The sequence below is a fragment of the Tamandua tetradactyla genome, chromosome X (genome assembly GCF_023851605.1).
Source record: "Tamandua tetradactyla isolate mTamTet1 chromosome X, mTamTet1.pri, whole genome shotgun sequence".
In the NCBI taxonomy this organism is placed as follows: Eukaryota; Metazoa; Chordata; class Mammalia; order Pilosa; family Myrmecophagidae; genus Tamandua; species Tamandua tetradactyla.
Window position 1 is genome coordinate 71,020,397 of NC_135353.1, and position 26,848 is coordinate 71,047,244.

Genomic DNA, 26,848 nt, shown 5'->3' on the forward strand with positions numbered 1-26,848 from the left:
TATATAATTAGCCCATTTTATAATTGAGTTGTTTGTTGTTTTGTTGTTGAGTTGTATGATTTCTTTAAGTATGCAGGATATCAAACATCTGTTCAATGTATGATTTCCAAATATTTTCTCCCATTGGGTTGGCTGCCTCTTCACCTTTTTGACAAGGTCTTTTGAGGTGCTGAAGCATTTGATTTTGAGGAGTTCCCATTTATTTGGTGCTTGTGCTTTGGGTAAAGTTTAGGAAGCTACCTCCTATTACTAGGTCTCGAACATGTTTCCCTACATTTTCTTCTAGGAGCTTTATGGTATTAGTTCTTATATTTAGGTGTTTGGTACATTTTTATTTAATTTTTTATAGGGTGTAAGGTAAAGGTCCTCTTTCATTCTTTTGGCTATTGATAGCCAGTTCTCCCATGCCCATTTATTGAAAAGACTATTTTGTCCCAATTCACTGGATTTTGGGGCCTTGTCAAAAATCAGTTGACCACAGATTTGGTGGTCTATTTCTGCACTCTCAATTTTGTTCCATTGGTCAATGCTTCTGTCTTTGTGCCAGTACCATGTTGTTTTGACAACTGTGGCTTTATAATAAGTTTTAAAATCAGGAAGTGATAATCTTCCCATTTTGTTCTTCTGTTTTTTGGATACATTCATCTACTCAGGGTCTCTTTCCCTTCCAGATGAATTTGGTTACTAACTTTCTCAAATCTTCAAAGTTGATTGTTGGAATTTTGATTGGTACTTCATTGAATCTGTAGATCAATTTGCGTAGAATTGACATCTTAACTGTAATTAACCTTCCTGTCCATGAGCAGTGATGTCTTTCCACTTACTTCAATCTTCTTTGATTTCTTTTAGCAATGTTATATAGTTTTCTGTGTACAAGTCCTTTCCATCCCTAGTTAAGTTCACTCCTGGTGTTTGATTCTTTTAGTTGCTATTCTGCATGGATCTTTTCCTTAACTAACTCCTCAGCTAGTCATTGCTTGTGTATAGAAATGTTATTGATTTTTTCACATTAATTTTATATCCAGCCACCTTGCTGAATTTGTTTATTAGCTCAAGAAACTTTGTTGTATATTTCTCAGGATTTTCCAAGATTAATATCCTGTCATCTGCAAATAATGAATGTTTTACTTCCTCCTTTCCAATTTGGATGCCTTTTATTTCTTTTTGGTGTTATTGATATCCAGTTACACTCCATTGTGGTCAGAGAAAGTGTTTTGAATCATTTCAATGTTTTAAGTTTGTGAAGACCTGATTTGTGCCCCAGAATATGATTTATTTTGGAGAATGTTCCATGAGCACTAGAGAAGAATGTATATCCTGGTGTTTTCGGGTGTGGTGACCTATATATGTCTGCTAGATCTAATTTATTTATCAAATTGTTTAACTTCTCTATTTCCTTGTTGATCCTCTGCCTGTTTCTTCTATCTACAGACAAGAGTGGTTATTGAAGTCTCCTATTATTATTGTTGAAACATCTATTGCTCCCTTCAGTTTTGCCACTATCTTTCTCATGTGCTTTGGCGCTCCTTGATTGTTGGCATAAACATTTATGATTGTTATTTCTTCTTGGTAAATTGTCCCTTTTATTAATATAAAGTGTCCTTCTTTGTTTCTTATATCTTTGCATTTAAAGTCTATTTTATCTAATATTAGCAGAGCTACTCCTGCTTTCTTTTGGTTACACTTGCATAGAACATCTTTTTCCATCTTTTCACTTTCAATCTATTTGTATCCTTTTGCTAAGATGAGTATATTTCTTCATCCATTTTGGCAATCTGTATCTTTTAATTGGTAAATTTAGTCCATTAACATTCAGAGTTATTACCTAGAAGGCCTTTTTGAATCTACTGTCTTATCCTTTGGATTTTATTTGTGAGATCTATGTATTCTTTTCCCTTTTTCTCTTTTTTTATCATTTAAGTTTCCCTTACTGGTACTCTTCAATTCTGTGCCCTCCTCCAGACCTCCCTGCCCTGTCATTTTTTTTTTCAACTGGCAGAGCTCCCTTTAGTATTTCTTGTGGGGATGGTCTCTTGTTGACAAATTTTTTCAGGATTTGTTTGTTTGTGAAAATTTTAATCTCTCCCTCAGTTTTGAAGGACAGTCTGGCTGGGTACAGAATTCTTGGCTGGAAGTCTTTGTCTTTCAGGATCTTATGTCGGGTCCAAGGCTCAAGGATCAGTCATTTCAGTCTAGTGGCAAATTGAAAGAAAGCATGAAGAGCCACCAGTAGAGTGTTCATTCTTTATTTGTTCCCTTTGCTTTGCAACCTTACATAGCAGTGGGCCTTATGTACTAAATTACACAAAAGTGGCATTTTGCAAAAGGTGTCTTATGTGGAGTATATGGTTGCCTAGATATGTGCTATATCACTGTTATATAACAGATGCTGAATCATGGTTATATAAACTATGCAGAATCATTCTTCCCAGGAACTTCAGACCCAGAAGCACTTATGACAGCCATCTTAGCAGGCTGTTTACATTTAAAAATATTCTGGGCCCCACACTCTACCCCTTAAATGTCCTGTGTTCTAGGGGACATCTTAATCCACAGGGCAGCTCCTTGGGCCCATAAACCATAACAATAAAGTGAGCAACAAAAATAACTAAAAATCTAGCTAAGCAAACTAAGGTGACTATTACCCATCACTGAGTCCCTCTCATGGATGCCCACCAGAACCACAAAGGATCCTGTGAGAGGGTGCAGATAGCCTTTACCTCTTCTTCCATTACCTGTAAAGCACCCTCAACAGAATCTTGATTGTTGGGGACATATACATAACATTCAACATGTAAAACTGCACAGGTTCTTTCTTGAGCAGCTGTTAAATGGTTTAAGGTTGTTCTATTCTGTAAAACAACCCTTCTCATTTGGGTAGTTTCATCCATCACTAGGGTTGAAGCTTGTCTTGTTTGATTAAAGGCATGAGCTGTATGCTCAGGTAGGGCCTCAGTTTCTAATTCTTCTTTAATGGTTCCAGCTCCTGGGAGAAAGAGGGCTAAAGGATAAAACCACCAAGCAGCTCATTTCTCATGGTATCAATGGTGATATACCATATCCCAATTGTGGAGTGTTTCTGGAAGGGTGGTGAGAATTTGCCCTTTTATATAGGGTCATCCCTGCATGTACTGTCCTGTCAAATTAGTGGGTAGGTAGGGCCATCCAGATCATCTACAAACCCATGTATACTCTTTAGGAAGCCCAATCTGTTGGCTTTATCCCTACATAGGTGTGGCCATCCCACCATTTTCTGGGGACTGTGTGTATTATGGTAATATCACAAAAGACTTGGGGGTCCACCCAGCTACTTGCTGCAAATCTCCCTGATGCTGTTCAATACACCATGGTGCCTTTTCTCTCAAATCTATATGTTCAGCCATAAGCCATCTCCACCTGTCTTGGATGGCATATCCAAAGGTGGGTGGGTAGAATTGTCCATGTCATGTTGGAGCAAAGCTTCAACTTCTCACTGTACTTCTTCCCAGCTGGGGAGCAGCAATTAGTTCACTCTAGCCAAGTCCAGTTGTTTTCAGTAGCTGGTGCTATCTGCCACTTGAGCCCTTCAGCTGCATCCACTGGAAGTTCAGTACACATCCAGCAATGAGAGACATTGTGGACCCTTGCATAGGTGTGGGCCCATGCTACCAGGTTGTTGGCTACAATCAACCTGGTCAAAGAGATAACAAAACTTTAGAAACAATTAGAGGCAAATCTCATCCCTCAGGAAGAATGCAAGCCACCTGCTCATTCTGCAAAAGAATAGTGGCAGCCAGGAGTTTTGCCCCAGGCTGGAGTACCAAACCAGGTCCCCTTTGGCCATATGAGCATGATCAGAATGACATTCTATAGGCATAAGAGTATAGGCCAGAAATGCAAAACATATATTCCTTGAAGCAAAGAGCCTTTCCCATCACTGGGTAAAGACACACATATGGGAGCTGGCCACCTCAGGATCCAAGTTTGTACCTGCAAACCTCAGGTTATTCCATCTCTCCAACGCAAAAGACCTACTGCCCAGTAAGGGGTTCTGGTTTGTATTTTCCATGGCCATGTCCATTCATCCAGAGTTCCTGGTCATAAAACACAGGAAGCAGATAATAACACCCTCCTTCCCACACGTGGAGTTTTTCTAACACATCACCTTCTTCCACTTGTATATGCAAGGGCAATGCACATCCCTTGGTCATTAAGTCTAAAGGAGAATAGCAGGTATGCCAAGGCTCTTTGTTCAATAAGTGAACAGCAGTAGCCAGCCTGATGGCCCACCCCTTCAATGTTGTCTCTTCTGGAGCTAAAACCTGAAGCTTTTCTTTCAAGAGGTCATTGTACTTTTCCATCATTTCCACAGCTTGCAGTTGGTATGGGACATATAGAAACCATTGTATATCCTGACCTTTGGCCCAATCTTGAACCATGAACCCATTAAAATGGGAGCTTCTGTCACTTGCAGTTTTTAAGGGTCTTCCAAAATGGGCACTTAACATTTCCAAAACTCGGACGGTACTGCAGCATGCAGAGGAGAGGTGACTTTGTTAAGCTCACAATAATCAACAGTCATTCTCCATGTACCATCACTTTTGGATGGGCCCTACTGGAGAATTATAATGGCTGTGGGCCATTCCTATAATCCCTGTTTTTTCCAGCTGTAGCATTGTCTTCCCAATTTCCTCACGTTCCCCAGGCAACCAGTATTGTCACACCTTGACAACTCTGGAGCTCAGGTTGGCACACTGGGTGATGATGTGGATGACCCACAAGCACTGATTTCACTACCCAAACCCATAATTGAAATTCTGCTTGGGTTGTTCGCAAAGTTAGTCCTTGTAAAATGTCCATGCCCAATGTATATTCTGGAATAGCAGAGATGTACGTCGTATATGCTCAGGGCAGCAAACAACCAATGTCGATTACTACTGTGGCCTGTCTCACTTGAACAGTATGCCTTCCTTCCATCAATGCGGGTCAGAGGACCATTAAATCTGTCTGTGTTCCCATACAGCAATGTGCATTCTGCTTCTGTGTCCACTAGGGCTAGAACATGCTATACATTATAGGGGGACCAGTATATTGAGAGTTCTACATGTGGCCTTCAGTTCCCTGTTCCCCTGCCACCTGGGCTCCTCAGCCAGCCTGTCAGTCAAGCAGGTTCAAGTGATCTCCACTGCTTAAGCACAAGACATCATGCAAGCATAATGAGTGACTTTCAGTTTGCTTTTTCCCTTTTAGTTTGGTTAATCATTGCTCATGGGACAAGTCTACAAAGCCAATAATATACTTCACTGGGTTGTTGATCAATTTCCTCTGGATCCACCTCTGTGGCTATCAAGGCTACCCACATTTGCAACCAGGATACTTTGGGGCAGCCAGTTTTGCTACCCACTCTGCATTCATGGGGTGCTTTCCTTTCAGGCGGTGGCCCTCTTCCCTGTTTTACCAGGCACACCCCCTTCTTCCGTTTGAGTACCTCCACACCCCCCAACTGTGACACAGAAGTTGTTACATGTGCACATGGTCCACATAGGGAGCCAGAATTATAGCCAAAGTGCCAGAGGTCCCAGGAAGGGGACATGGCCAAAATCGTATCTTTCATGTGAGTGACAAATGGCTCATCATCAGGGGTTTTAAGCTGGTTTTGTAACATCATTTTTCACATCCCCATTTCCTGGATGATTTGGACTAAATATACGTAGTACATTTACTTACAGTCTCTGGAAGTTCTCCCAGGTTCTGCCAGACCTGTCTGGCCAGACTCATCAGCCAGTTGATCAATGAATCATTACCTTGCACTATCTGTTGGCTGCTTTGTATGTGCTGTCACAAGGATGGGTGCATAGTTATGGAGCCTAGTTGTACCAACTCAGTCTCTGAGAGCTCCAGGCTGTTGGCCCCATCGTCCCACAGATATAACAGCCATGCTGGGAGTGTCTCACTGGGCTTTTGCTGTACCTGTTTCACGAGATCTCAAAGTCCCTTTGGAGTATATGCTGTATATGTTGTCTGTCTGTGGACTTGTGGGCACCCATTGGTCTACCCCCTGGAGCCAAGGGCTAGTCATATTCAACCTGTTGCTTTACTATGGGGTGGGCATGGAGTAAGAGAGAGGAGTACTTTCCCAGGAAGGTGCAGATTTGCCTCTGGCTCCCACTTTTCCAGATGACCCTGGCACTGCCACTTCCTCTTCCAGGCCTCAAATCTGGGATTCTAGTTGATCCTGTTTCTACTGTAGCTTTAGAACATGGACTTGTGCTGCTAAAGCCTCCTTATGTTGCTCTTGCAACATGATTAAGAAAAATCAACACACTTTCCCTGCCATACCTTGCTAGGGAACTGGGATGTCAGCTTTGAGATCTTTTAAAGCCTTGGCAATTGCCTGTGGGGTGGGATCCACATGATCCCAAACTTCCAGAGCAGACCAGTACAGCAGGAGAGCCACTACAGGATACCACAAACCTGTGGGGGGGGGGCACATCCCATCTGGTCCTTTTTCCCCCAGGGTGGAGGCACCACTCACTGTATCCTGCCAACTACACCAAAAGTCAGGTCCCAGCTCAAGGATTGGTCATTCCAGTCCAGTGGTGAATTGAGAGAAAGCACAAGGAGCTGCCAGTAGAATGGCCATTCTTTATTCATTCCCCCCATTCTGCAAGACTTACACAGTGGTGGGCCTTGTATACTAAATTACACAATAGTGGCATTTTGCCAAAAGAATCCATCATATATGGAATATATAATTGGCTAGAAATGTGCCGCATCACAGTTACGTAACAGGTGCTGAATCATGCTTATATAAACTATGCTGAATCATTCTTCCTCAGAACTTCAGATCCAGAAGCACTTACAATGGCCACCTGAGCAGGCTGTTTACATTTTAAAATATCCCAGGCTCCACACTTAAATACATCATACCACTTCCTTCTCACCTCCATAGTGCTAGTTGAGTAGTCTGAACTCAGTCTTATGTAGTTTCCCTTGTATGTAGCAGGTTGTTTTTCTCTTGCTGGTTTTCAGGATTTTCTACTTCTTTTCAACATTTGACAAACTGATTGTTATGTCTTGCGGGAAGGCTTATTTGGATTTATTCTATTTGGAGTTCATTGGGATTCTTTGACTTGCATATTTTTATCCTATATAAGGTTTGGGAAGCTTTCCCCCATTATATCCTCAACTAATTTTCCTAGCCCTTTACACTTCTTTTCTCCTTCAGGGACACCAGTGATTCTTCTTTTTGTGAACTTTGTTTTGTCCATTACTTCCCTGAGATCCAATTCAAATCTTTCCATCTTTTTTGCCATTTACTGTTTTGAGTGTTCAAAATCAGGTGCCCTGTCCTCTAGTTCACTTGTTTTTTTTTTTTTTTTATGCCTTTTCAAATCTGCTGTTGTGTCTTGAGTACATTTTTGATTTGGTCTACAGCATCTCTAATCTCCATGATATCTGCTATTTTTCTATATGGTCTTTCAAATTCCTCTTTATGTTCTTCTAGCGTCTTCTTGATCTCCTTTATGTCACTAGCCATCCCATTTAGTTTATTTAGTAGCGTTATATGAACACCTTTGATTAGTTCTTCCAATGTCTATGTCTCCTCTGGTGTTTTAATTTGATCATTAGGCTGGGGTATATCTGTCTGCATCATATGCTTAGTTATCCTCTGATGTCTTCATGGCATGTAAATATCTTGATGGGTTTACTTTAGAAGTTGATTTCTTTCAGTAGTCTAATATTTGTAGGATCCGTATGGAGCAGGATACAGGGCACAGGATGGGGCACAGCAGTTCATTGATGCATTGCAGCACAGGTATAGGCACAGATTGGGATGCTATGCTGGTGCCTATGAGCATAGGATGTGGGTTGTGGGGTTATGGAGGTGTGGGGCGAAGCCATGGGTATGTGGTGCAGCTCAGGTAGACCTTTGAGTGCAGGAGCAGTGTGTGGCATGGGCACACAGATGTAGAGCTTGGTAGGAGGCAGGTGGGAAGGCTGAGTGGATGCCCAGGGGCTTGTATGCAGGTAGGATGTGGGTGGGTGCATGGAGCATGGGGGTCATGGGTATTAGGATGTAGGGAACGTGGCATAAAGGTCAGGGTATGAGAGGGCAGGATATGGGTGTGTCCTTGCATGGGGGGCCAAAGGACCCTGGATGCACATGTGGGAATGTGTAGGGGTGGGCACAGGTCACCAAGGTTGTGGGACATGGGTCAGTGGGGTGGCCTTGGGTGGGTGTTGCCCTGGTGATAATGTACAGGTGTTGAGGGGGTTGAAGCTGGTATGCACATGTGTGCAGGGTAGGGGCTATGTAGAACAGATTTGCCCATGAGCATCTGCCAGGTGTGGGAGCAGGGTGCTTGTGCCAGGGGGTGGGGCAAGTGTGCACATTTGTGGGGCAGTGGGTTGGGGTACAGGGGTCAAGGAGTTACTGCACAAATGTGTGGGCACCCAGTAGTGGGGAGAATGTGGCTGTGTGGGTGAATGGGCCTGGGGGGTTAGGCCCTGCTGTGCACTGTTCTAGGGAGTGGGGCCCTTGTGTTCACATGCATTTAGCTCAGGGGCAGCCAGTTGGGGTTGCACTTGTGTGGGCTGGGGGTGGGGGTGGCCCTATTGGGCAGGTCAGCACTTGCCCAGAGCTGGGAGTGTGACTGGAGGTCATGCACAGCATGGATCTTGGAGGGCCATAAAACTGAGTGGGATCTTTTTGATTAAGTTGTTTCCATAGAAATGTGACCCACCCAATTGTGGTTGGGACCTTTTGATTAGGTTGTGTACTTGTTAGGTCCTGGTGTCAACTTGGCCAATTGAGTATGCCCTGTTGTCTGGTCAGGCAAGTGCTGGCCTGACCATTGCTGCAAGGATATTTCATGGCTAGTTGATTAACTAATCAGTTGATTGCATTTGTGACTGATTACATCTAAAACAACCAAGGCATGTCTCCCACCATGAGATAATCCAATCAGTTTGAGCTTTTAAGGAGGAAGAAAGACTCTTTCACTGCTTCCTTAGCCAGCAAACCTCTCCTTTGGGGCTTGTCCAGACCTTTTATTGGAGCTGCCAGCTTCACAGCCTGCCCTATGGATTTTGGAATCTTCCATCCCCATGCTTGTATGAGACACCTTTATAAATCTCATATTTACAGATCTCTCCTGTTGAGTCTGTTTCTCTAGAGAACTATAACACGTGCTTTCCATAGAGATGTGTCTCCACCCATTCATGGTGGGTCATTTATTGGAGTCATTTTGGGAAAAAGCTTCAGATTTGACCCAGACAGAGATGTTTGAAGATACAGAAAGGAAATGGCCCTGGGGAAGCTATTTTGAAATGAGAAACCAGGAGAGAATGCTAGCAAGTGTTGCCATGTGCCTTTTCATCTGTCAGAGAAACCTCAAACATCATAGGTCCTCTCTTATATCAAGGTATCTTTCTCTGGATGCCTTAGTTGGACAATTTTATGAACTTAGAACTGTAAACTTGTAACTTAATAAATGTCCTTTATAAAAGACAACGCATTTCTGGTATATTGCATTCCCAGCAGAATTAACAAATGAAAACACTGATTCAATTGCTTTGCTTGTTTGAGGTCTATTAAGATGATCTAATTATTACCGAGTCACTTTGGGTAGTTTGTGTGTTTCTATGAATTTTTCCATTTCATCTAGGTCATCCAGTTCCTTGGTGTATATTTGTTCATAGTAATCTCTTCTAGCCATTTTTATTTCTGTAAAATTGATAGTAATGTCCCAATTCATTTCTGATTTTAGTACATTGATATTATCTTTCCTTGCAGTTAATCTAGGTAAAGATTTTTTAAATTATATGAATCTTTTGTAAGAACAAAATTTTGGATTCACTGATTTTTCTCTATTGATTTTTTTTAACTCTATGGTAATAATTTCTACTCTAATCTTTATTACTTCCCTCTAAATGCAAGCTTTGAATTTATTTTTCTCTTTTTTCCTGCTCCTTAAGTCTTATAATTGGTTATTATTTGAGATCTATCTTTTTTAATGTAGTTATTTAAAGCTATAAATTTCACTCTGGTCAGTCTTTTCACTGTATCCCATGAATTTTTCTATACTGTGTTATCATTTTTTATTCATTTCAAGTATTTTCTAATTTGTCTTGTGATTTCTTCTTTGACCTACTGGTTGATTAAGAGTGTAACATTTAACTTCCACATATTTGTGAATTTTTTACTTTTAATTGTGTCATTGATTTTTATTTTCACTCCATTGTGGTCAGACAAGAACCTTTGTATGATTTCAGTCTTTAAAAGTTTATTACAATTTTCCTTGTGTGAACTAATATGTGGTCTACTTTGGATAATATTTCATGTGTACTTGAGAAGAATGTGTATTTGCTTTTGGGGGGTGGTGTGTTCTGTGTATGTTAGGTCTAACTGGTTCATAGATTTGTTCAAGTCCTCCATTACTTACTTTTTGAAAACTAATGCATTTTATTACACTACCCATGGAAAGCAATTATATGTTTTACATAAAGTCATTAACACATAGAATAGAAATCATAAGGGTAACATATCTGATTAGAAATATAATGCAGAAGATAAATGTGGAAATTAAAGATAGCATACATTAGTGACTAAATTTACACTATATTTTCTACTTATTTATAACTGCAGCCATATGGTTCCTCCATTTATTAGTTAACTAGTTAACTAGCAGTGGATTTTTTTTTAATTATACCAATTCAGTAGATATTTCCCTCCATTATTTCATTCATGTAGAATCTGTTATCACATTAACCAAAACAAATCTACTTCCGTTTCCTGAAGTAGAATATGGGAAAAGATTTCATCAGCTACCTACTACCCTCTCAAAAAACAATGGAATGGAAAGAGGGGGGATGAAAGCTGGAAAAAATCTGCAGGCAATTATGAAAAAAGAAATTCTCAGGCACGTTGACCAATCATGGTTGGATGTTGCAGAGTCTGCATATATATGATTATGAGTAAATTGGTGAGTTAGTATATGTTAGTGAAAAAATGTTATATTAACTTTATTATCTGAGTTTATGCTAAAATTGAAAAACTGTGGAAATTTTTGGAGCCTGGAGAAGATATTGATGTGTACCTTATATACTTTTAATTGACATGAAAGTGTTGAGGATATTCAAGTGTCTTTCTTGCTTTACAGTTAAGAATAAGATTTTAAATTTTCTAATTGGTTCAGACTGGATCAGAAAATTTCAAAGTTCCTTCAGTTATGATATAAAAGTAGAAGCAAAAATAATAACAGTACAACTTATTCTGTAGTATAGTTCCATTAGGAGCTCACCATCTTTTAACCTGTTCAAGACTGCTTCTAGATTAGTTTTTGAAATGAGAAGCTTTGGGTATACAGTGGTAAAATTTAACAATAAGGATTACTTTGGATATTTCTAGTATTGTTGTTGGAATGAAGCTATTAGAAAACACAAATTCTTGACCATTCTATCATTGAAGGATGAATGGTAACTTTTAAATGGAGATTAAAATAAGTATTATAAAATCAAATCTACATGGATGAAACCTCTAGTCACTAATTATTCTTTCAAGTATAGGGTACAGGTGATATACTTCTCTGTATAAAAACTTTATTTATTATTTATTTAAAATAGTCAGAAGCCAATTCACAAAAAAAAATATGAGGAAATCTTGAATGAGAAATAATTGCCCAAAACAATTTACTGAGCTCTGTAGTTAAGATGAGAGTATGATATATGAAATAAGCTAAAAGTTCTTTATATCACTGTTTTTGGGAAATAAACAAACGAATAAAAACTGAATTTTCCTACCTATTTCTTCAACCATTAGGTCAATCTCAATCCCCATAAAAATAAATCAATAGATAATTCATTTGATACCAATATTATTTCTCCATAACTTTTTCCTCAATATGGATGTCCCTTACTCTCCCAATATGTATATAGCAATTACGTAAAATTAACTTCAAATATTTTATTAAAATATGTATATTTATCTAATACTTGCTTTTTTATAAACATTATCAAATTGAAATGTCCTATACACAATATGCAGCCAACTCCTAACATACTGTAAGTAGATTTACTGCAGTAAGATTTAGCCATAGGAAATCTTAGTTTTAGGTACCTTTTGAACTTTTGTTTAGATTCTGCTTAGGTTTTCAGTTAACATAGAAGAGGATTCTGTAGTGGTTCAAGTGCTGAAAAAGAAGGCCATGTATTCTAGGGCACCTAATTAACTGCCACTATCCCTATATAATATGTGAGAGTATGTAAACTAGTTAAGCTTATATTTTGCATCCTTAGGAGAAGAAGGTGTACATATTTGGCAAAAAAGCAGTCTACAGGAGAAGGTTTGTGTAGCTTCCTCTTCCTGAGTCTTACCATCTCAAATGAATTCATTTTTTATTTGAATTATTATGGATCCTCTGAATTTCAGAGATATTTAAATATAAATAAACATATTATATATATATATATTTCCAAGCCAAATATATATATATATATTTAGGTACACTTCATTAAATCCAGATAACTAAGAATTCACTACTGTTTAAAGTATTTATGGTTATTTTTCATAACAACATATATATAAATGTTAGTTAGGGTTCTGAAGAGAAACAGAACCAACAGGAGAGATCTAAAATTTGAGATCTCTCAAATTACAGTCTCATGTAACCGTGGGAATGGAAGAGTCCAAATCTGTAGGACAAGCTGTGAAGCTGGCAGCTCTAATGAAGGTCTAGATGAACTCCACGGGAGAGGCTCACTGGCTAAAGAAACAGTGAAAGAATCTCTCTTCTTCCTTAAAAGTCCTCGACTGATTGAATTATCTCATTATGGGAAACATGCCTTAGTTGATCTTAGATATTATCAGCCACAGATGCGATTAATTGACTGATGATTTATTAAACCATCCATGAAATATTCTCACAGCAAAGGTCAGTCCAGTGCTTGCCTGACAAGGCAACTGGACATAATCATTTGGCCAAGCTGACACCAGAACCTAACCATCACATGTTTCAACTATGTGGAAGTAAATGAAAAAAAAGCCTTCTAAGTAACAGCTGCCATTGACCGTACTTCCTAGGAGAAGTATAAATTAAGCTTTATTTAAAATTCATAAAACCCTGGAAGCAGCTAAAAGTGATAATATTGTAGAGCTCTGAAAGAGTTTAAATGTATGAGGTCATTTCTATTTTATAACATACTAGCATTTTAGATATTCTTAATGATGAGGCAAAACCATCCAAGAATTGTTTAATTATTTTATTTAAACCCTGCATTTAGGAAAGTATATAATAGATTTTAGGAATATTGCCATTACAAATGACCAAATATTCATATTGGCTCTTAATACTTGAAAATAAATGTGTTTGAAATCTTTCATCCTTTGATAATACTAGGTAAATGAAGAGTTATTACCCACAGTGTTAAAAAAAAGAGAGAGCCCATACAAAATAGAAAACAATTCTCAAGGCTTTAATATAATATACTAGGAATACAGAGTCACCAAAAGATCAAGGTTAAAAATGGACAAGTTGCCATCCTAAAAGATTTTACTGACAGTAAAATCACCTGCATTTGCCAAAGGTCTATAAAACAGCTAGGTCTGGTTGGAGAACATCAGTACATTAGAGTTGGATGGAAATACCAGGAAAACAGAGATTTTGGAAAATATTTCCTAGTACTTTATTTTTCTTCAACATTAACCCCATTACTATTAAATATAACAAAATGGAAATAATAAACGTAAACTACATTTCATTATTGCCTTGTAACTAAACCAAACACTATGACATATTTAAACTTACCTCAATCAGTAAAAATAGAAAGAAAATCTCTTGGGTTTCATATGTTATTCAAACCTTTACAATAGTAAATTTTATTTCACTTGAGCTTACAGTGTATTAAAATAATAAAGACAACATAATAAAATATTTTATCTTGATAAAAAGTTTAAATTCATGTTGGAATACTTGGGGAAGAAGTTGCTACCACAAAGAGGAAGGGATCGTACCCTAATACAAAAACACATATTTGTCAATTCAATTACCAGACTAGTCAATGATATGCTGATTAAAGTTAAACTGCTCAGAACTATCCCAGAAGCACTGATGTTGAGTCACTTGGTATAGTAAATGCTGAGCAGGTAGGTTCACTTATGAGTACTGTCCTTTGCTTCCATGACTTGTATCAACCAAGACTCATGAGCTAAATGGAAAACTCTAGACTAGCAATACTAAGAGCTGACTAAGAACTCCAAAGTTATTTTTCAAAACATTAAAAAAATAGACATTTAAACAATAGTTAAGTGAGACTGGTAAGTAACATTATATACAATTTAGGACTAGTACTGCAATCTTTAACAACAAGTATGTATTATATGCCGCACTAAAAAATAATTTTCTTATTCAGGAACATTTTTCTTTTTCAAACCTAGTTCTCTGTTTACTTCTTCATGTTCAAAATGCAACTTCTAGCTTCCTGTTCTGGCCTGAGGCTGAGGAGGGACCTTTGTTGCAGTTTCTCAAAGGTGTTCTTTTTTTCCCCTAAACAGCCAGCACAAAACCTTCATTTCACTCAATGTTCCCACGTGGTTCATTCTCTACTTCTCATATTGCACTAGTGGGATCCTCTGCAAAATGATTCAAGTGAGTTCAGATTACTCTACAGACAGCATGGAGGAAAGAAGGCAGTGGTATGATATATTTAAGATCCTGACAAAGAAAGACTTGCAGGCAATAATTCTTTATCTAGCCAAGTTGCCCTTCAAAAGTGAGGGAGAGTGAAAATTTTCATAGACAGAGAAAGGCTGAGAGAATTTTTCAACAAGACACAAGCCCTCAAGAAATACTAAAGGGAGTTCTACCAGCTGAAAAAAAAAAAGACAGGACAGGGAGGTTTGGAGGAGGGCACAGAATTGAAGAGTACCAGTAAGGATAACCTAAAGGATAAAAAGAGAAAGAGGGAAGAGAATATATAGATCTGACAAATAAAATCCAAAGAATAATATGTGGATTCAAGAAATACTTTTACAATAATAACTTTGAATGTTAACAGACTAAATCTACCAATTAAAAGATACAGACTGGCAGAATGCATTAAGAAATACAATTCAGCTATTATATTTTGCTTACAAGAGACTCGTCTTAGACACAAGGACACAAGTAGATTACAGTGAAAGGATGGAAAAAGATATTCCATGCAAGCTGTAATTGAAAGAAAGCAAGGGTAGTTATACTAATAACAGACAAAATAGACTTTAAATTTAAAGATGTCATAAAACACAAGGAAGGACACTATATATTAATAAAAGGGACAATTCACCTAGAAAAATAACATTTATGCTCCCAATGAAGGAGCGCCGAAGTACATAAGGCAAACATTAGCAAAACTGAAGGGAGCAATAGACATTTCAACAATAATAGTGGTAGACTTCAATACACCCCTCTCCTCTATACATAGAACAACCACACAGAGGATCAACAAGGAAGTAGTGAACTTAAATAATTTGATAAATGAGTTAGACCTAATAAACATATATAGATCGATCGCTACACCCCTAAACACGAGGATATACATTTTTTTCTCTACTACTCATGGAATGTTCTCCAGGATAGATCATATGCTGGGATAAAAAACAGGTCTTTATAAATTTAAAAAGATTGAAATTATTCAAAGTGTGTTTTCTGATCACAATGGAATGAAGCTAGAATTCAATAACCACCAAAGAACCAGAACTTCCACTAAATAATGCCCTGTGAAACAATCAGTGGGTCAAAAAAGAAATTGTTAGAGAAATTGGTAATTATTTGGAGATGAATGAAAATTAGAATACAACATATCAGAACTTATGGGATACGGGGAAGGCAGCGCTGAGAGGGAAATTTATTTCCCTAAATGCCTATATTAAAAGATAAGAAAGAATGAAATTTGAGGAATTGAAAGTCATCTGGTGTAATTAGAGAAAGAATAGCAAACTAACCCAAAAGCAAACAGAAGAGAAATAGCAAAGATTAAAGCATATATAAATGAATTGGAGAACAAAAAACAATAGAAAGAATCAATAAAACCAAGAGATGTTTCTTTGAGAAAATCAATAAAATCAATGGACCCTATATTAGCTAGGGTTCTCAAGAGCAACAGAATCAGCAGGAGATATCCATAAAAATAAAATTTTTAAAAATGTCTCACTTAAACATAGGGATGTAAACAGTCCAAGATCTTTAGGGCAGGCTGCAAGCTGGCAGCTCCAAAGAAGGTCCTCAATGAACTCTCAGGAGAGGCTGGTTAGCTGAAGCAGGAAGAGTGGTTCTCTCTTCTGAATTCTCCTTAAAAGCCCTCCAGTGATCAGACTAAGCATCACTCATTGCAAAGACACTCCCCTTAGCTGATTACAAATGCAGTCAGCTGTGGATGCAGCCAACGTTATCATGACTTAAGTCCATGAAATGTCCTCGTAGCAACAGACAGGTCAGTGCTTCCCCAACCAGACAACTGGGCACCATGACCTGACCAAGTTGACACATGAACCTGAACATGACAGTCCACCTCTTCTCAACTTGGCAGCTATACACATCACCTTAAATCATACATAATCTCTAAACAGAAAACAATAACAGGCACATTTTTCCTCACCTAACAATGCTCAACTGTCTTGTGTACAATTGGAAATGCATTAAATCTCTCCAGAATAGGGTGCAAGTCCTTGAGTAATATTCACTCTTAAACTTGATATCTTGGACAACATAAATACTATAACATGAAGAAAACAGCATTACAGTCCTCCTTTCTGTAACTGATCACATGGTCATAGTTCATATTTATCACTAACTTCTTTCACTACCCATTCTATGTTCCCTTTACCCTCAGCAAGCACTTCAGCTGGCCGTGGTTCTCTGCCTGGTGGGGTAAACCAATCTTCACTTCTGAAGTTTCAGAACCATTGGTAGTCCTGCCTGGATTGGGTTATTACAGTTTTCCATTGATTTTAGTCACAGAGCATGGTAGTACTAAGAGACACCCTAGGGGACCTCCTATATTCTGGGAAAACTGTTTACCTCCATTGTGTAGTTGCAGTCTATTTCTGCCTGATAGTCAGGATCAGTCTCCCCAGTCAGTGAAGTAATCCCCTTCTTGGCTTGCTGATCCAGGGACATGAGTAGCCCAAAGTGACCAGGTGGCAGTCTTAGATTCCAGTTCAATGGAATCATTGTTGATTCTCCTGGTGGAAGCACTCCCGCTTCTGGAACTAAAACCTGTAGACCAGCAGAGCTCAAGGTTGCAGGGACAGGAAGCAAAAATTTTCCCAGCAGACCACTAGGGGTAATAATAAGTGGTGCCACTCCTGTTTCCACCACTTGGTTCCTGGGCCCAAGGATCTTGACTATCAGATAAATAGCATGATACAGTGGATGCTGATTCAGAGCATAAACAGCCTCCTGGAAAACATTACCCCAGCCCTTCAAGGTACTGCCAATTAGTTGGCACCATAATTGAGTTTTTGAAAGGCAATTCCACCATTCTATCAATCTAGCTGCCTTTGGATGATGGAGAACATGGCAACACCAGAGAATTCCATGAGTATGTGCCCATTCCTCCACTTCATTTGCTGTGAAGTGGTTCACTGATCAGAAACAATGCTGTGTGGCATAACATGATGATGGATAAGGAATTCTTTAAGTCCATGGATAGTAGTTTTGGCAGAAGCATTGCATACAGGGCAAGCAAACCTATATCCAGAATATGTGTATCTCCTAGTTAGAACAAATTGCTTCCCCTTCCATGACAGGAGTGGTCCAATGTAATCAACTTGCCACCTTGTAGCCAACTGATCACTTCAGGGAATGGTGCCATATCAGGGGCAGAGCATGGGTCTCTGCTGCTGGCAGATTGGGCACTCAGCAGTGGCTGTAGCTAGGTGGGCCTTGGTGAGTGGAAGTCCATGTTGCTGGGCCCATGCATAACCCCCATCCCTACTACCATGATGACTTTGTTCACATTAGGCAATGACAGGAGTTGCTGGGGAAAAAGACTGACTGGTATCTACAGAATGGGTCATCTTAACCATTTGATTATTAAAACCTTTCTCTGCTGAAGTCACCCTCTGGTGTGCATTCATTTGGAACAAAAATAACTTCATGTTTTTATCCAACTCAGAAAAGAAGTCTATTCACATACCTCTTCCCCAGATCTCTTTGTCACTAATTTTCCAATCATGCTCTTTCCAATTCCCTGACCATCCACCCAAACCATTAACAACAGACCACCAGTCAGTATATAAATGTACCTCTGGCTAGTTATCCTTCCAAGCAAAATGAACAACAAGGTACACTGCTCAAAGTTCTGCCCACTGGGAGGATTTCCTCTCACCACTGTCCTTCAGGGACATCCCGGAAAGGGGTTTGTAGTGCTATAGCTCTCCACTTTGAGGTGATACCTGCATATCATGCAGAACCTCTGTAAACCAGGCCTGAGTTTTCTCTTCCTCATTTAATTCACTGTAAGGATTTCCCCAAGAGGCCATAGCTCTGGTCTGGGAAAGAGAAGGTAATGTGGCATAAATGCAGACCATGGGCATTTGGGCCACTTCCTCATGCAGCTTACTTGTGCCTACAGGACCTGTTCTGGCCCTATCTGATATATACCATTTTCATTTTATGATGGAGTGCTGCACTCGCCCAACTTTATGGCTTGGTGGGTCAGACAACACCCCACTCATGATTGGCAACTCAGGTCCCATGATAACTTGGTGGCCCATGGTTAATTGTTCAGTCTCTACTAAGGCCCAGTAGCAGGCCCAAAAGCTGTCTCTCAAGAGAGTAGTTATATGCAGCAGATGGTAAGGCTTTGCCCCCAAAATCCTGTGTTGTGATTCTCCTCTGGGGGAAACACTCCAGAGAGCATCTCTATTTGCACTGCCACTTCTAGCACCACTGGATGTGCTAGGTCAAATGGTCCATGTGGCAACAGCCTGGGCTTATCATAGCGCCACCTCTTGTTCAGATCCCTACTCAAAATTAGCTGCTTTTCTGGTCACCCAATAAATGGTCCAGAATAGCACACCCAAATGAGGAGTATGTTGTCAAAATCCAAAGAGACCAACTAGGCACCGTGCCTTTTTTTTGGTCATAGGAGAGGCCAGATGTAGCAACTTATCCTTTGCCTTAGAAGGTATATCTTGGCATACCCCACACCACACGATGTCTAGAAATTTCACTGAGGTGGAAGGCCCCTGTATTTTTGTTGGATTTATCTCCCATCCTCTGACATGCAAATGCCTTACCATAAGTCTAGAGTAGTTACTACTTCTTGCTCACTTCATCCAATCAACATGATATTATCAATGTAATGGATCACTGTGATGTTTTGTAGGGGGGAGAAATGATCAAGGTTCTTGCAGACAAGATTTTGACATAAGGCTGGAGAATTGATATACCCCTGAGGTAGGACAGTGAAAGTATATTGCTGACCCTGCCAATTGAGAGCAAACTGGTCAATTGCCAGATCAATAGCTGCATACCATGTACCAGGGATATACTGATTTGCTCAAGCAATGATACCACATCTAGAACAGCAGCTGCAATTGGAATTACCACCTGGTAGAGCTTATGATAATCTAATCATCCTCCAAGACCCATCTGTTTTCTGCATAGGCCAAATAGGAGAGTTGAATGAGGATATGGTGGGAATCACCATCCCTGCATCCTTCAAGTCCTTAAGAGTGGCAGTAATCTCTGCAATCCCTCCAGGAATCCAGTATTGCTTCTGATTTACTATTTTGCTAGGTAGGGGCAATTCTAGTGGCTTCCACTTGGCCTTTCCTACCATAATAGCCCTCACTCCATGAGTTAGAGAGCCAATGTGGGGATTCTGTCTGTTGCTCAGCATGTCTATTTCAATTATGCATTCTGGAACTGGAGAAATAACTACAGAATGGGTCCGGAGACCCACTGGACCCACTGTGAGATGGACCTGAGCTTAAACTCCATCAATCACCTGACCTCCATAAGCGCCCACTCTGACTGGTGGACCAGGGTGACATTTTGGGTCCCCTGGAATTAATTATTAGACACTTCTTAACCAGTGTCTAATAATCCCCAAAACATCTGACCATTCCCTTTTCCCCAATGCACAGTTACTGGTTAAAGGCCCTTGGTCTCCTTGGGGAAGGCTTGTAGGAAGATTAGCAGTATTAATTTGTGGCAGTGTAACAGGGTTCTTCCCCAAAGGGACCTGGCCTTCCCTTCATTCAAGGGGCTCTGAGTCTATAAATTGTCTCAGGTCTGGAAATTGGTTAAGGGGCCGTGACTCCCTGCTTTTTATAGTTCAAGTTAGAACTTCAGTTCATTTCATCTAGAACTCTTGTTTATACAGCTCAAACAAGAATTTAGAAGACTGCCCATCTATTGTACTTCTAGGTACCCCATGATCTACTAGCTAATGCCACAAGTCAGATTATTTTGACTCCTGCTTTGTGTCTGCTGTCCATTGTGATAGCCATGTCCACCTTGTCTTTGGCGATTAAGTGCTGCCACCTGGCTTCTGCCAACTTGGGATCCCATCATCCCCATTGCGTTTAAGGAGTCTGGCTCAGTGATGGCAGTTCCCACAGTAATATCTGATTTACAGAGAAGGGAGACTACAGAACTCTTCAGGGATGATGAAGCTAGTCTCACAAATTTATCACAATTCTGGTAAAAGGTACATTCTCCAGTCATTCCTGGGGTATATGAGCAGGCTTTTCGGGATAAATCCACTCTAACATTCCAATCTCTCTAAGCCATTGTATCCCCTCATCTACACTATACCAGTGCAGTTCCGGCATTTCAACGTCAGATAACGTCAGCCACCTTTTGGTCCATGTTTCAACCAACCATCCAAACAAACAATTAATGTCTTTTCTAACCTCTTGAGCTATAACATTAAATGCAGAATCTCTGCTTAGTGGGCCCATATCAATAAATTCAGCGTGATCCACTTTATATTCCTCCCACCATTATCCCATACCCTTAAAATCCATTGCCACACATATTCCCCTGATTTTTCTCTATATAAATTAGAAAACTCATGCATGTCTTTTGGAGTATAATGTACCTCCTTATGGAGGAGGTCCACTGCTAGGACCTTAGTTTAGTTATAGGTCTGGAAGAAACGAGAGTCGGTGGGGGTGGGTCATGAAAAGAATTAGAAGTATTTTCCAAGCCTATTTCTTCAGGGGATTCGTTTGCAGTTTCATCTGGTGAAACATGATTAATCACTCTGGAGTTAATCCCTTCACGTGGAGGTTGAGTGCCCAACTCCTAAGGCCAGGCTAGAGGTGGGGCGGCTAGGCCCTCAAGGCAGACTATTAGAGGGTTATGTAGAAAAGACTCAGCATGAACTAGGGTTTCAACCTCTCCACAGCCATCACTATCAATCCATATGTCACCATCCCATTTTTCAGGGTACCACTCCTTTCCAATCAATGCCCTCACTTTAACGGAAGACACCATGCAAGGTTGAGATTTCAGTTCACACTGTAAAGTTGCTACCTAACAAAGAGACTCTGAGTCTGATTTTTGTAGATCTCAAGTTTGAGGCTACAGGAAATAAGATTTCCCTTCAGACTACTCATAGAAACTTTTACATCTGTTATAAGGTGGGTAAGCTTCTCATTTGAAGCTTTCAGCTCATCCCTTTCCCTCATCAATGTATACAGCCTATCAAACAACAACCAACCAACATCTCTATATCTCCTCATTCCACAAAACTCTGTAACTATGTCAAAAACATTATCCCCCAGAGTATGCATTCATATAAGCCAAGCATTAGCGAATCCAATGGTGATATTTTGACTATCTCTTTTGCCAGCTCACCCCATGGATTGGCAGTGTCATTCTGATTATAGGAAGCAGAATCTTTAGTGCCTTTGAGTCCAGTCAGAGTAGAAAGCCAATCATAAAAGTCCATTTTTTAAGATTCTGTTACTTAAGAACCACTCCTGGTACCCAGCTGTATTAGCTAGGGTTCTCTAGAGAAGGAGAGTCCGCAAGAGATACTGGTAAATATAAAATTTATAAAAGTGTCTTACGTGGGGAGCGTTCTGCGTTCCGGAGGGCCCAGAAATGTTCGGTCTCATTTTTTCTTTTTCTTTTTCTAAAAGTGGAAGCGGGAGAGGAAACAGAAAATAGAGGAGTCCGAGGAGGTGCAGGCAGCTGAAACTCTCCTGGCCGCACCTACCTCCCAGTGGCCCAAGAGAGGGCGGCGGGGAGGCAGGGCCATGGAGGGGTCCAAGCTAGCAGGGTCCCCGTTGCCCGTTACTCGCCGGGTGTAAACAGTGCCGGCCGAGAGGTGCTCCGGGATCGCCAGGGATCTTGTGCCGCCTGGCCGAGGCCGGCGCTCGGCATCGCTGCTGGCAGATCCCTAGCAGCGCAGAGTTGCCCAGAGCCGAGAGCCGCGCGGGGATACCACCACCAGAGGAGGGCCCGGAGGAGAAAGAGGAGGGAGTGGGGGGGTGGGGGGCGGATGGAGCGGAGGAAGGCAGCGAGCGCCCAGGCTGAGGGAGGGGCGGCGGCAGGCGAGGCGAGCGCGGATGGATTTCCAGCAGCTGGCTGAGGTTGCGGATAAATGGTCCTCCAACACGCCCTTGGATCTCCTCGCCACCGAGAAGACCGAGCACGGGACGGATTTCTGTGCCAACTCCGGGGTCTCCTTCGTGCTGTGTCTGGACAACGGCTGCGGGAACAATTTTCACGTGTGGAGTGACAGTGAGGACTACCTGCCTTTTTTGCAGCTAGCGCAGGATGACATCTCCTCCTGCGGCAAAAAGACACCCCATGAAGTCTTGGAAAAAGTCTTCAAGTCTTTCAGACCTTTGGTGGGGTTCCTGATGCAGATGACGATGCATTTGAAGAGTACAGTGCAGACGTGAAGAGGAGGAGCTGGGGGGACCAGGACAGTCAGCAGTAAAACTCCGCAGGCTCACATCTGAGAAGAATGAGCCCCATGGTGCCCTAAGTGGGATCGAATGCTCCAGGGTTAGCATTTTGCATTAGCCCTAGGAAACAGGGCGCCTGACTCCCAGCATCCAAATTAAAATGAAATACCTTTTTAATGACCACAAAATATCTGTGATGAACTTTGCTTGGCAGTGTCCTGAATTTTGCTCCTGCTTCAGTGGGGTTTCATATATGGAATTGTCTCAGTAGCCTTTGCCAGTTTAAATTTAGAGTCCCTTTTGTGGCGGACTATTCTCTTAGGTTTATATCGGAGAATAAACACTTGCTAACTTGAATGTAGAGGACTCTGAATGTATTGAGGATATGTTTTGAATCCTCACAGGTGACCTTACTGAGGGAAAGTGTGGCAGTGAAGAAATGCAGTCTGCACTTTTTATATATCTTATAAGTGTCTAAAAGTGAAAAGTTTTGCTTATAAAGCATACATTTGAATATCTAGTCATTAAACCACAGAAATGCAAATACAAGGGCAGAAAAAGATAAATCACTTGACTTTGGTTTAAGAGATGCAGAGAAGCCTTTGTTTTGTTCAGGTGTTCTGCCATTACAAAATTACCTGGGTTTGTAGCATCTGGTTCATGGTCACTTATAACCATTACTTGGATGTTCATCTTTTTCAAAACAGGCTAAGTCAAAAGCCACTTTAAAGAAAATCTAATAAAGGGAAGTATAAATGGGATGATAGACATAAATTATTGATTTCTTTAAAATGTTTATAAACCATACCACATATGAAATGAAACATTTACCTTTTCTCTTTATAATGAGAGGGCAACTTGCTAATTTGTGAAAACATCCAGAATCCAAGTGCCATTTAAACTTTGAAGCCATAGATACGTTTAACAGAAAAATAAACTGGGATAAAACTTTAAAAATATGATGGAATTCTTTTTTACATTCTTTCTGTCTTTTATTCTTAACAAAATAAAAGCAGGAAAAGGATCCCACTGTATAATACTGAGTGATGAACTATGTAAGAAGTAATATGAGGTGAGATTATTTAATAGACCAGTACTTGCATATATGTAAGAAACATATATTATCGCTGAAGATCTAATATGTTGGCCACATTCTAGATTTCTTTTTATGCACTTCTAAATGCAAGTATTTCGATTGATCAGAAATTAGCTTTGAATGTTAACAAAAGCATCGAGAAAACAAGATTATGATTCATAATTATTATCTTAGTAGTATAATATATGTACATGGCAAGGATGAAAACAAACTTGGGTAAATAAACACACTGGACAAGTAGAAAATGTAATTTCTGACTATGTTTAACTTTTGAGCAAATCTCAGTGATAAGGGAATTCAGCATAGAATTCAAAAATGGCAGATAAATATCTTATATTTTAGGATACTTTACTCTTCCCATGCATCTTTCCGAATGAGTCCCTGAGAGAAAAAAAAAAAAAACAAAATAAAAAACAAGAGCACATCCACAGAACTGATAAGGCAATCTGTGCTGGTTTCAGAGATACTATGTACTCCCCCTCCCCCACAAAAAGCCATGTTTTAATCCTGATCCAATGTTGTGGGGGCAGCTGTTTCTTTTAATTCTGATTCAATACCGTAGGATGGAACCTTTGATTAAATTATTTCCACAGAGATGTGACATGCCCAACTGTGGGTGTGGGCTTTCTATTAGATGGAGATGTGACTCCACCCAAGAGTGGGTCTTGATTAGTTTACTACAGTCCTTTAAAAGAGGAAACATTTTAGAGAGAGCTCAGAGCTGGCAGAGAGAGCCAACAGAGACTTCAGAGCAGAGCTGACAGAGATGCTGACGCTTAGAGAAAAGAGACATGGATATTTGGAGATGCTTGGAGATCAGCAGATGTCACTATGAGATGCTAAGCAAGCCAGAACCTGGAGAGAGCGGAGAGAAACCAAGAGATGAAAGGTGGCCCCAGGAAAGCAAGTGAGGAACCCCACAGGAACAGAGGCTAAAAGCAATGGAGCCCAGGAGCAAGGGATCAGCAGATGCCAGCCACTTGACTACCCAGCTGACAGTAGTGTTTCTAACCCATCGGCCTTGCTTGAATTAAGGTGTCTTTTCTAAGTTTGGTCATTTTTATAGGCTTAAAACTGTAAACTTGTAATTTATTAAATTCCCTTTATAGAAGCCATTCCAATTCCGATTTATTGAATTGTGGCAGCTTGCAAACCAATACACCATCTATAGGAAGAACATGTAGGAATTAAGACAGTTTTCCTTGACTTCCTCTTTCTTACCAATTGTTCACCAGGAGTGATGAGAAGGCAAATGTAATTTGTTATTTAACAAATAGAACAATGGAATTATTAAAAGGTATGGATGGAAAAACTCTGTGGCGATTGTGAAGCTTCCCAGCTAAGTGGGCATAGGAAATAAATCTTTCATCAAGACATTTCATAAATGCTTTGAGAGACAGTGTCAGGATAATAAAATTAGGGAAAGACCACTTGGGTGTCCATCCAAAGGTTTGGAAAGAGCAGCCACAAAAATGCCTGAAAGGCAGTAAAAATCAGACCCATAAATTTGCATATAATTGAAAATGTGAAAACCTTTGTTGCATTGTAAAATTCTGTGTACTGCAAGTTCTTTAAAACTTCTGATGAAATGACTTCTGCATTTTATTGTTGTAGAAATGAATCAAAGATTTCTGGACTCTTATCTAAAGATACAAAGGAAATGCCAAATTGCCTCTAGCATAACTAAAAGAAGCAGAAACTTTTCATCAAAAGAGTTATGAAGAAATCTGCTAAATGCATTCTGAGGCTTGACAGTCCCACAGATCAGAAGAAATTAGAATCATTTCATAGTTTGGTACATGCTGCAGCTCTACAAACTTTTATAAGGAAGATTAGCTCTCTTTCTCAATATTGAATTGTAAACATTTAAGCAGTTTTAAGGGATGATAAGGAACAGAATTATAATGAAGAAATATGTAGGAATATCAACTCCTACAGTTATGTTTTAACTTTTTCAACATGTGTTTTTTTTTTTTTTTTTTAACCTCTGGGGAAATAGAGCAGTTACAGATTAAAAATATATGAACCCACAGATGTATAGGTGGATAAGCCTGAGTAGCAGCCAAAGCAATATTCAATTTATCAAAACCTTTTTGTATGGACAGTGTAAGAAAATATTTTGGTGTATACACCATTTCAGGATGTCCAGAAGGCAGAGTTTATGCTGAAAATTTTACTTTCTTAGGGTGGAGTTTTCTTTTGAACTTTTAGATAATGCTGTTTTAACTGAAAATATTTGATGATGAAGTTATAAAAATGTAGTCCTTACTGACTTGTACATCTTTAATGTAGGAGACACAGCAGATTGAGTTTTTTAAGAGATTGGCATAAAATTAGAGTTCAGTCCCCTCTCGAGTATTCAGCAACAGCGCACCAATCCCAGAGCTTTGGGGAAGTCAGATATGTTTATCATCTGCCGACTAAAGCTATAATTTTTGCCAGCATGAATGCTTAAGGTGTGAGTGGATGGATCTCAATGACCTGGTGAAGACTGAAAATATGACTCCCATCACCAGCATAGCTGTACAGAGAAGCAAGGTTGATCTGACTGTGAAGAACTTCCAGCAGGGTACATAGGCCTATTCTATAAGCTCTATCACAGAGAACTGCCACGGAACCTGAAAACTACGGGAATATATTAAATTCACATTAACATGTTTTAGGTGTTTTTTTTTAAGTAAATTATATAAATAGATTAATGTGTGCCAAATAATAGGAAGTAGTAGACATTTTGAGCAATTAACTAAATCTGTCATCTAATGCTTATGATTCCCATGAATAAAATTTGTTTGTAAACATTCACTATTCAAAAAACCTTCTTTTCAAATAAAGCAGATGCATGAAAAAATATCGTGGCT

The 26,848-nt window shown here is 39.8% G+C and overlaps 1 pseudogene; it reads left to right on the forward strand.

Annotated features, from left to right (window-relative positions):
- Positions 1 to 22,549: 22,549 nt before the first annotated feature.
- LOC143671881 (maturin pseudogene) lies at positions 22,550 to 22,926 on the forward strand (annotated as a pseudogene).
- Positions 22,927 to 26,848: the final 3,922 nt, after the last annotated feature.